General features: G+C 38.2%; 1 protein-coding gene across 1 annotated transcript in view; it reads right to left on the bottom strand.

Annotated features, from left to right (window-relative positions):
• ANO3 (anoctamin 3) overlaps positions 1-12,029 on the bottom strand; it is a 455,605-nt gene that overhangs the window by 59,053 nt on the left and 384,523 nt on the right. The gene's annotated exons all lie outside the window — the stretch shown is intronic.

Genomic DNA, 12,029 nt, shown 5'->3' with positions numbered 1-12,029 from the left:
GAATCACAGGGTCAAGCATGTAACCGTAGTAAGGTTCTATGTGTTCAGTTCACTTCAGTCGCTCAGTCGTGTCCGACTCTTTGTGACTCCATGAACTGCAGTACGACAGGCCTCCCTGTCCATCACAATCCCAGAGCCCACCCAAACCCATGTCCATTGTGTCAGTGATGCCATCCAACCATCTCATCCTCTGTCGTCCCCTTCTCCTCCTGCCTTCAATCTTTCCCAGCATCAGGGTCTTTTCAAATGAATCAGCTCTCTGCATCAGGTGGCTGAAGTATTGGAGTTTCATCTTCAGCATCAGTCCCTCCAATGAACACCCAGGACTGATCTCCTTTAGGATAGACTGGTTGGATCTCCTTGCAGTCCAAGGGACTCTCAAGAGTCTTCTCCAGCACCACAGTTTAAAAGCACAGTTCTATGTGTAGTTTGAAGTTATTTTAAATTTACAAAAACAAACTCCAGAGTGATCAATATATATCACTGACCTTGCCAAAGCATCTAGAACTTTTTCCTGTACCTGTTTTTTCCCACACTTGAAGTTTAAGTTTCTTGAGGGCCTTTCCCCCTTAGTATTTTAGTGCTTTGCACACTAAAAATGTTTAATAAATAAACTTAATTACTGAACAATTCAGGGATTGCAACTCTAATTCCTGTGCAAGTGTTCTTTGCATTATTCCAGAGGTTTTCATGGAATGCTCCATGGAATTTCACTGAAGACATTGTAAGAAAGAGAGTCCCTTGGCAGAGAATCCCTTTCTTTATATAAATATATATTGAGCAGTCATGTTCAAATTTTATTTGGAAAAATAATTATTGTTGAAAAAGTTTTAAAAACTACTTCACTATACTTTGAAGAAGAGGAGTGGCTAATGAGAGGGGGATCAGGGGCAAGAAGTCAGTTCCAAACACAAATGAAGTTAAGTATGTCTGAATATATTGAGCCTCCAAAATAATTCCAAGTATTATTTTCACCAGAAGAGATAAGGATTTGAAGCCTTCTTAAAAGGAGACCCAGCTGAAATGAGATTGTGTCAGAGCAAATGCTTGGCCTCATCAATGGGGACAACACCCAAGAACAACTAAAGAGTCCTCCATTCCTCAGATATTTTTTCAGCGACATCTGCAAGCATAATGTGCTTTCCCCACACAGCATTGCAACATCACTACACAAGAGGTAGAAACAGAAACCTCACTAAACAGGTTCTACAATTATCAGAAGGGCCATGAATATGGGACATTTTAAATCTCCCTGCTTAGGATAAGTTATTGATTTTCTCGCTAATGCCTTATAGAAATGCAATTAGTAGGGCTTTTTATGCATGAATATCTAGTAGATTAATCAATGGAAAGAGCCTATGTGTGAAATAGTAGATTTTGAATATTTGGGCTGGACTGTGCTTGACTCAGTCACCACTGGTTAGTTGTAGAACTGGCTAGTCAAGACCTTCTTGTCTGGTTAAATTTCCTCTTTGTCCAAAGACACAGAATCTGTTTCTAACTTTACTTCCAATTTTCCTCTCTTTCTGTCTCTCCAAAAATACTAAGAAATGAAACAATACATATCTATGTTCTAAAACATGAGAAGGCCAGTATTTGATATAAGCACTGAAAATCCTTACCAATTTCTAAAATCAGACATTCTTCCCCATAGGAAACTTCATTAAAAAAATAAAAAGCTACATATAAATAGCATTGTGCTATACTAAAATATGAAAACTCTCAACATAGTCTTGACCAGAGCAGACTCTTATGTTTGATGGAATGTGTCTCTCTAAGTTAACTCTTCCTGTCGCTCAATATGGTATTGGCATTTGTACATTAAATAGGCATTCAGTAGCACCTGTTCACATTAAAATGGATACTAAACGAATTGCTAAAATATTAGGTGTCTACAGAAATAACTTGTTAACTTTTTTGCCATGCATTTTAAATAAATACAACTTAATCTGTTTAAAGTTCTGGATTTATTTTTCTCAGGACATTTCTTCTTCTTACCATTCATATATTTGATATAACTTCTTTAATTAACTCTGTGGAATATTTTCTGATTATAAATATAACACCAAGGAAAGTAACAGAAACAGCCCCTGTCTTACTTCTGAAATCTAGGAATACCTGCCATTTATAAGGCTTTCAGTAAATGTATGCTGAATGAGTAAATTAAACGGTAAAGAATAGAAGTCACCTACAATTCCACATTCATAAACAGTCACTACTTCAATTTTGGCAATCCCATCCAAAGTATTTTACTAAAGAAGTGTATTTAGGGCTGATATGTTACTGACACTCAGAGATACAACCATTTGTTTTTGTTAAGTTGCTAAGTCATGTTCACCTCTTTGCAACCCCATGGACTGCAGCATGTCAGGCTCCCCTGTCCTTCACTATCTTCCAGAGTTTGCTCAGATTCATGTTCATTGAGTTGGTGATACTATATAACCATCTCATCCTCTGCTGCCCCCTTCTCCTTTTGCCTTCAATGTTTCCCAGCATCAGGGTCTTTTCAACAGAGTTGGCTCTTTGTATCAGGTGGCCAAAGTATTGGAATTTCAGCTTCAGGATCAGTCCTTCCAATGAATATTTAGGACTGACTTCCTTTAGGATTGACTGGTTTAATCTTGCTGTTCAAGGGACTCTCAAGAGTCTTCTCCAGAGTCTTCACAATTCCAAAGCATCCATTCTTTGGTTTTGTTTTTCTTTTCTCTTTTTCTGTCATAAATGAACCTGGTTGTTCATTTTTGACAGGGAAAAAGAAAAAAAAATCATAACTGAACCCTCTAAAGGCATCATGCCCTTCATAGGTTGGCCCTTCCTCTCCAGGAAACCTTCACCAGGATGAGGTACATGTAGCATTAACCCCTGGAACAGCTCTGGCCTCCAGGAAAGTGCTCCAGAACTAAAGTCAATATCCATTCTGATTGTCCAGTAAGGAGTCCTAGTTCCAAGCATGGTTAAATATTTGCCTTTTCATCTTATAAACATCCCCCTGGAATTAAATCCTTAGAAATGTACTTGGCATCATAGGTGAATGCCAACAACTATCAAAGAAATTACTATATTTTTACATAAATACAGTTTATCTTCATGATCAAGTTACAATGACCCCCAAAAGACCATCTAGGAATGACAATGTGGTGCTGGAGAAAGAGCATGGCTTGGGGTACAGATGTTCTGGTTTTGAGAGCTACCTGTATTCTTTTCTAATTATGTGACCTTGGACAAATGAATGAAAAATGATAAGCCTTTGTTTTCACAATTTAAAAACAAGAATAGCAAAATCATCTTCTTAGAGGTGTTGTACAAATTAACCTTAAATTAAGGTATAATTTATAAGTGATTTAACATCTAACTATTATTCATTCATTTGAAGAATATAATAGATAATGTTGTTGTTCGTGCTTAGTCGTTAAGTCATGTTCAACTCTTTACGACCCTGTGGACTGTAGCCCACCAGACTCCTCTAGCCATGGGATTCTCTAGGCAAGAATACTGGAGTGTGCCTTTTCCTTCTCCAGGGACTCTCCTGACCCTGGGATCGAACCCACATCTCCTGCACTGGCAGGCAAATTCTTTTCCATTGAGCCAGCAGGGAAGTCCCATAATAGATTATAATAATCTTTTTTTCAACACTCTGTTAGTTATTATACATAGGGAACTTGGTAGACAAAGTTCTTGGTTTCACTGAATAAAGCTACTGTATATTTTTCTGTAGGAAACATGCTTTTTCAATTATTTATATTTTGACTGTTTTATAAAAATTCAGTCATATCTGTCATAACACTGCCCATCTTTTTCTGGTGACCCAGCAAACCGTTTATATTGTTCTTTTTCTTCTTTTGTATTTAAGAGAGTAAAGCTGCCTCTAGAGCAGAGGTCCCCAACCTTTGGGCCACGGACCAGTACCTCCTGTCAGATCAGTGGTGGCGTCAGATTAGAAATCAATGCATAATAAGTGCAATGCGCTTGAATCATCCTGACTCCATTCCCCTGCCCCTGGTCCAGTGAAAACCTGTCTTCCATAAAACTGGTGACGTGCAGTGAAGTCAAAGCTGTCAGTCATGTCTGACTCTTTGCAACCCCCTGGACTATACAGTCCATGGAATTCTCCAAGCCAGAATACTGGAGTGAGTAGCTGTTCCATTCTCCAGGGGATCTTCCCAACCCAGGAATCAAACCTACGTCTCCCACATTGTAGGCACATTCTTTACCAGCTGAGCCACCAGGGAAGCCAGGAATACTGGAGTGGGTAGCCTATCCCTTCTCCAGTGTATCCTCCCAACCCAGGAATCAAACCAGGGTCTCCTGCATTGCAGGCAGATTCTTTACCAACTGAGCCATCAGGGAAGCCCATGAAACTGGTCATTGGTGCCAAAAAGGTTGGGGACCACTGCTAGAATAAATAATCTAATTCAAAATTATTTTTTAGAGCACAATGTCTATTATTAGAGTGCACAAAGAAAAAAAAGAAAATGAGTTGCATCATAGTCTCAAAGAGGAAGAAGAAAACTACCATTATAGAGCACTTCCAAATTTCCAGACTTTGTGTTAGACATATTTTTAATTAGCTCCTATCATTTCCAAAACAACCCAGGTGAAATAAAGGTTATTATCTCCTTCAGCAGAGCAAATTGAAGCTCTTGGAGATTAAGTTACCTGAGGAAGTCACTTGGCTGAAATTCAGATCTAACCCAAACACTGACCTTTTTCTATACTAAAGGAAAAACTATTGCTAAACATGGTCTGATACAGAACTTTTTGAGCTACATAATCTGCAACATCCTTCTGGGAAGAAATTAGCATCACAGACAAAAGGTTTGAGCAGATTTCTAATAGACCTAAATGAGATTGAGAGTGGCTTATTAATCAGAAGTCTAGTCTGACACCCTTTTTTTTTCCTTTGGAGTCTAAAAATGATTACTAACAATTTTCTTATAAATGTCTCTACCAAGATAGAAATCTTTGCATTGGTCTTTTAGAAGACTTTTCCTTTGCAGTCAGACTCAAATAAAAATCTGACACGTTATAACTTAATTGTCTGAAAAGACTATTATTTTTCCTTTATTAGACCACTGTATCTGAATTTGTGAAGACGGACATGCAGAAGTAAGCATAATGCTTCTTGGTTCACACTTCAAGCAAACAGTTTGTCCCAGAATAATTAAACTGCTTCTATTTACAATTTTGATGTGTCTAATAGTTCCCTGTAGACATAGCCAGTATCTCTGATTTTTCCAAATATGGCTGAGGGAGTGGCCAAGTGTTTTTGATAGCTAAGTCTTGCAAGGTTTCAATAATTAGGGATACATTTAGTTTGCATTTGGTGAGATATGTTTATGTGATTTGCAGGCACTTCCAAGTGTTGTTCAATCATTGCCAGTTATCCTAATGTAGCAATGGCTTCTGAGGTGACTCCTCCAGTTACATGCTGACTCTTTCAGGTGCCAGGCCAGGGGATGTATGAAGAGATGCACATGCTCTATGGTAATGGAAGAGAAATAAGATCTAAAATATATGGGGCCAGAAACTACTCCATGGGAATTATTTCACAAACTTTAAGTCATATATGAAACACACTAGAGATTTTCTCAGAGTTCCAACAATATTGAAAATGCACACAGCATTATCAATTATGAAGTTGAAATAAGCCTTTCAAAACTGCCAATAATGGGGACTTGCCTGGAAAAGACTCTGATGCTGGGAGAGATTGGGGGCAGGAGGAGAAGGGGATGACGCAGGATGAGATGGCTGGATGGCATCACGGACTCGATGGACGTGAGTCTAAGTGAACTCCTGGAGATGGTGATGGACAGGGAGGCCTGGCGTGCTGCGATTCATGGGGTCTCAAAGAGTCGGACACGACTGAGCGACTGAACTAAACTGAACTGAACTGCCTGGTAGCCCAGCAGTTGAGAATCTGCCTTGCAATGGAGGGAACAAAGGTTTAACCCCTGATCAGGGAACTAAGATCCCACATGCTGTGGAGCAACAAAGCCCCCACACCTTAACTGGAGAGTCTGGGCACCATTCTCAACAACTGGAGAGTCTGTGTAGCATCCTCAAAGATCCCACATGATGCAATGAAGATCCCATGTGCCACAGCCAAGACTTGAGGCAGCAAAACAAATTAATAAATCTTTTTTAAAACTGTCAAAAATAATAAAATAATTTTCAATTAATTGTGCTAGAGAAAGAGGAAAAACTGAATGACTTCTCCATTCCTTCCGTGAAATATCTTTTTAAACATCACACACAGAGATTGGGATTCCCTAGTGGCTCAGATGGTAAGAAATCTGCCTGCAATGTAGGAGACACAGGTTCGATCCCTAGGTCGGGAAGATGCCCTGGAGAAGGAAATGGCAACACACGCCAGTATTCTTGGCCTGGAGAACTCCGTGGACAGAGGGGCCTGGCAGGCTACAGTACATGGTGTCACAAAGAGTTGGACACGACTGAGTGACTAAAACACGCAGAGATAATAAAAAAATGCAGATAAAAAAGTAAGACAAAAAGCATTTACAGAGATATGTTAGGCAACTAATTAATTAAAATATTATTACTTCTATGGATTTTGATTTTACGTAGCATTTGAAATTTTTAAAATTTGTAAACTTTTGATATTTTTATTTTTTACTTTTTCCCTAAAGAGAGCTTCCAAAATTGTGTATCTCCTTCCAATGAATAGCTATTGTGCATCAGACACAAATGTTCCAGATAGCCTGTTCAAATGTTTTACACATACTTAACTCACAAAATCCTCAACAGCTCCATGTTCAAGAAATGAAGTTATTGTTGTTGTAACGCTGCAAAAGTTCAGAAAGTATAGCAGACTTGTCCCCAAATGAACTGGACCCTAGAAGATCAGCTCCCTGTGACACCTATGGCGGGGTTATTGGTTTAAATTATTCATTCAGAAAAAAGGATTTACAACAACACTAGGCGTTTTTAATAAGGATTCTCTCCTGATGCAACACAAAACTGCCTTCCTTTTACTGTCGCTAAGAGCTTGTAGAACTGTCAGCTTAGCTAAACCTAACATGTTTTCATTGTTCTCTGCAAAATGTTTATATTGTTCCTAGTCCTCTAAACAGATGAGAAAAACACTTGTCATTGTTATTTTTTGCCCATGAACTTAATGTCAAAATCCCACTTAAGTCATGAATAACTTCTTTTTCTTCTACCCCTGCTTTTGAGCCAAGGAAAAATCTGGATTCTTAAAGTGTATAGACCTAGCCTAGGTATCTCACTCTCTCTTCACTCTGCTCCTCTCCAGGTCATGGCTCAGTGCTGAGAACACTCAGCAAATAAACTCTTAAAAACTCTTTTGCTATGAGGTTCGGTTCAGTTCAGTTCAGTTCAGTTCAGTCGCTCAGTTGTGTCTGACTCTTTGTGACCCCATGGACCGCAGCTCGCCAGGCCTCCCCTGTCCATCACCAATTCCCAGAGTTTACCCAAACCCATGTCCATTGTGTCGGTGATGCCATCCAACCATCTCATCCTCTGCCGTCCCCTTCTCCTTCTGCCTTCAGTCTTTCCCAGCATCAGGGTCTTTTCAAATGAGTCAGCTCTTCACATCAGGTGGCCAAAGTACTGGAGCTTCAGCTTCACCATCAGTCCTTCCAATGAACACTCAGGACTGATCTCCTTTAGGATGGACTGGTTGGATCTCCTTGCAGTCCAAGGGACTCTCAAGAGTCTTCTCCAACACCACAGTTCAAAAGCATCAATTCTTCGGCACTCAGCTTTCTTTATAGTCCAACTCTCACTTCTATACATGACTCCTGGAAAAACCAGAGCCTTGGCTAGATGGACCTTTGTTGGCAAAGTTGTGAGGTTATTACTTAGTTACTCTAACTTTCAAACCAGAAAGAAACAAATTAGAAATGACAAGATTTTTTAATTATCCATCTTGATTTTTTTAAAGGCAGGATTAATAAATCACTTGGATCTCTTCTTAAAGGTAGAAAAATAAACTACAATATTATCAATCTGCCAGTTTTGCCACTTTATTATATTTAAAACCGGTTGTAACTTGATTTAATTAAATTATATCAAAATATATCATATAGTTGATAAATTAGGCAATGGCCATCTAAAGATTCTATAATGAAATTACCATCTTTAAAATTATTATAGTTACCATTGATAAGCCCTTATTTAGCATCAAGCAACACATAATACTTTACCTACTTTATCTTTTGGTTCCCCATTGTCTAGGATATCTACCTAGGAGGTAGATATCTCGTTCTGTATTTTACAAATGAGAAAGTAGTCTTTGGATATGATAGTTCAGGTTACAGAACCAGTAAGTAGCAGGACCAGGATTCAACAGAGAACACAGCCAGAGAAGGAGCCGCAGAGATCTCACACCAAATAAAGATACGGTAGGGCCACCTTATGCTAACAAATCTACTGTAGTAACATACAGGGTAGAGTATGAGCACACTGGCAATGGTAACATTCTGAAGAAAGTAATATTTACTTTTGAAATGTTTCCATCACATTTTGGCAAAAGCTCTGAAACCCTCTCCGGCTTTTTTTGTTTTTTGTTTTTTTTTTCCCTTTAATGGAACTAGAAGAGAGTAAAACTGTTACTGTGTCAGGCCCTAATTATTATAGAAAAATGCCCAGTAAAATATTCTGAATCCTTAGAAATTAGTGGAAAAGTAACACACTAAATCAGTGGTCTTCAAAATTTTTGTAACCTCAAATAAGTTTATAGAACTATGTATCATATTATATATATTTATGACTTATGACCAACCTAGATAGCATATTGTAAAGCAGAGACATTACTTTGCCAACAAAGGTCCATCTAGTCAAGGCTAGGGTTTTTCCAGTGGTCATATATGGATGTGAGAGTTGGACTGTGAAGAAAGCTGAGTGCCAAAGAATTGATGCTTTTGAACTGTGGTGTTGGAGAAGACTCTTGAGAGTCCCTTGGACTGCAAGGAGATCCAACCAGTCCATCCTAAAGGAGATCAGTCCTGGGTGTTCTTTGGAGGGAATGATGCTAAAGCTGAAGCTCCAGTACTTTGGGCACCTCATGTGAAGAGTTGACTCATTAGAAAAGACTGATGCTGGGAGGGATTGGGGGCAGGAGGAGAAGGGGATGACAGAAGATGAGATGGCTGGATGACATCACTAACTCAATGGACATGGGTTTGAGTGAACTCCAGAAGTTGGTGATGGACAGGGAAGCCTGTCGTGCTGTGATTCATGGGGTCACAAAAAGTTGGACACGACTGAGCAACTGAACTGAACTGAACTGATGACATCCAAAATTTATTTTCATCATATATGTTAATTGTGGCAAATGATGCAATTTCCAGTGAATTATAAAAACCGACATTTTAAAATACAACTTTTATGTTGGTCTTTTATACCTAATTCATATCCCTTTAAGACATATACTTTCAGAAAGCTCTTCTTATCTACTGAAACATTTTAATGGTTCCATTTTATCTTTAAATCCAATTCAATTCTATTTCTACCTCAGAATATTATCCTTTATATTTATGCCTGAAAATGTTTATTGATTACCTTGTCATACTTCTTTGAAACAAACAAACAAAAAAGAAGGAAATTAAAATAATTAAAATAACTTTAAACATCAGAATGGATATAAGTCTCTTTAAAACACCTGGATTATCACTTCAATTAACAAAACAAAAGAATTCATTCCAAAATTTAATAAATATTAAGCTTAAAATATAAAATTTATTATAAATGCTTCTCTTAAGTTGTTAAGTCAATGGTCTTTTTGTTTTTCAATTGATCCAGGTATCCATGGACACCTACTACTTATTACAATCAGATAGGTTTCAGCATCAACTTCATTTTAATTTCTTGTTTTTATAAGGATGTTTACTGAGAAAACACGTTCCTTTAAATGTATAGATATGAATGCAACAGGTTTTGTTATGGTTATGTAATTTACTTCCCTGAACTATGCCTGAATTAAAGTTTGTATCTGACATGTCCAATTTATAACCTTCATCAGATCCCCATTTATGCCTGTATGTATGCCATGTATATGCTCTTTCAAAACCTCTGCTTAACAAAAGGCATTGTCCTTAGCACCAAAATAGAGTGTTTAACCTTTCCAAGAAGTTACAGTTAAATGAAGATCATACTATAATACCATAGACTTAGAAAAAAAAACAAAACCTTGTATGCTAAACAAGTGTTAGCACTCATGAGAATGATCCCTCTACTTCTCTTCTAACAGAATACTAAAACAGCTGTTAACATTTCAAAGAAATTTTTCAGTCGCCAATTTCCATTGTACTTGTAAAGAATATCATTGACATAGCCTCAGATAATATAACCATGATATTGGTGGCTCAGAGGTTAAAGTGTCTGCCTGCAATGTGGGAGACCTGGGTTCAATCCCTGGGTCGGGAAGACCCCTGGAGAAGGAAATGGCAACCCACTCCAGTATTCTTGCCTGGAGAATCCCATGGAAGGAGGAACCTGGTGGGCTACCGTCCACGGGGTCGCAAAGAGTCGGACACGACTGAGCGACTTCACTTTCACTTTACCTTATTGTTACTCAAATTTTTTTTTATTGCTTAAAAAACCTAGGTTTCTCTGGGGAGACAAAACATAAATTCAACATAAAATTTGTTTTAGGCTCATAACCTGCTAATAATGAATTTAACCTATGGAAACGAATTCCATATGTGTGATGTCAGTATCACACATGTGAGGCAATAGGGTTTGTAAAGATACCATTTTGGACCTAGAACAATATTTTGGTTTTATCTGAGACATGGTGCCAAGCCACAATCTGGTTCTGTTTTCAGATCCATCAGTGACAATAATGTGACCTCATGTTCTGGAAACTCCACTGGTGAGTGGTTCTTCTTCCATTATATATTGTGAGGTTTAATTAATGGGTGTAAAGCAGTTGGAGAGTGCTAGATGAAAGCCTCCATAGAAGATAAGTAAGTACAACACAAATTATGTAAGCATTGTGTATGTATGTATGACATTATGTATGTCATCTCAGCTGGTTTGGCGGATGAAATTGTTGGGTAATTGTTCCTTACTGTTGAGTTCTCCAGGTCCAAAATGGGATAGGTCTTACCTGACTGTGGTACACCTGGAAATGCATCTCAGCAAGACTTGTTTGGCAAGAAATTACTGTTTAACTCCAACTCAGGTGCTTCCATAAAGGTGTCTGATCACAACTACATGAGCTAAGTAATAACTGAGGCATTAAATTTATGCATAGTTTTCATTTTATAACTTTGCTTCCAGATGTGCTCACGACAGGGAAGGTAAACAAGGTTTATCTCTAAGGTCAGGTCTACTCAATTGGTTAAGGTTGTCAGGAGGGCAGTAGTGAAAAGGATTCTGAGGCCATAGCTAGCATCTTCAGAAAAGGGGGTCACTGGAGATTAACTTTGACTCTTGTGGCAGTGAAAGCAGAGTTGAAGCAGAAGTACCTTATAATTTCCTTGCCTGGTATAGGCCATGATTACTATGCCAAGTAGAACGTGGTAATGTATTCATGCACATATCTAGGAAAATCCCTAAGGGTATGTACGGTACACCCAATCCTGCCAAGTCATGTTCAGTTCTCTAAGCACAGATATAAAAATATTTATTCAGTTGAGTTTTTTCCCTAGTAACTAGCTAATCTGAAAATAACCAATTGAATTTTATTAAGCCACTTCTCAGTAACTAGTTATTTGATTAAACTGAACTTGCTTTTCTTCCTACCGGTGCAGATATAGCTTAAATATCTTTTGAGTGAACATATTTTAGGCTTAATTGGCTTAATTTCTAATCAAACTCTAAAGGACTTTGGGCTTCAGAAAATTTGAAACTATAGAATTACCTTGTTCTTTCTTGAACCAATTAACTGAGTAGATTCTTTGCATTCGATTTAAAGCCCCTGAACTTTAGCTAAAGTTTCATTTTCTCTCCCAGCAGTTGGAAACCTATCTCCTTGTGCAACAGAAACTAAGCATGAACCTCAGGCTTACTGAACTGAACAGACCCTGGCGCCTGTCCCCAAA

Source organism: Ovis aries, chromosome 15 (genome assembly GCF_016772045.2).
Source record: "Ovis aries strain OAR_USU_Benz2616 breed Rambouillet chromosome 15, ARS-UI_Ramb_v3.0, whole genome shotgun sequence".
Lineage (NCBI taxonomy): Eukaryota > Metazoa > Chordata > Mammalia > Artiodactyla > Bovidae > Ovis > Ovis aries.
This window is presented reverse-complemented; position numbering and strand designations above follow the sequence as displayed.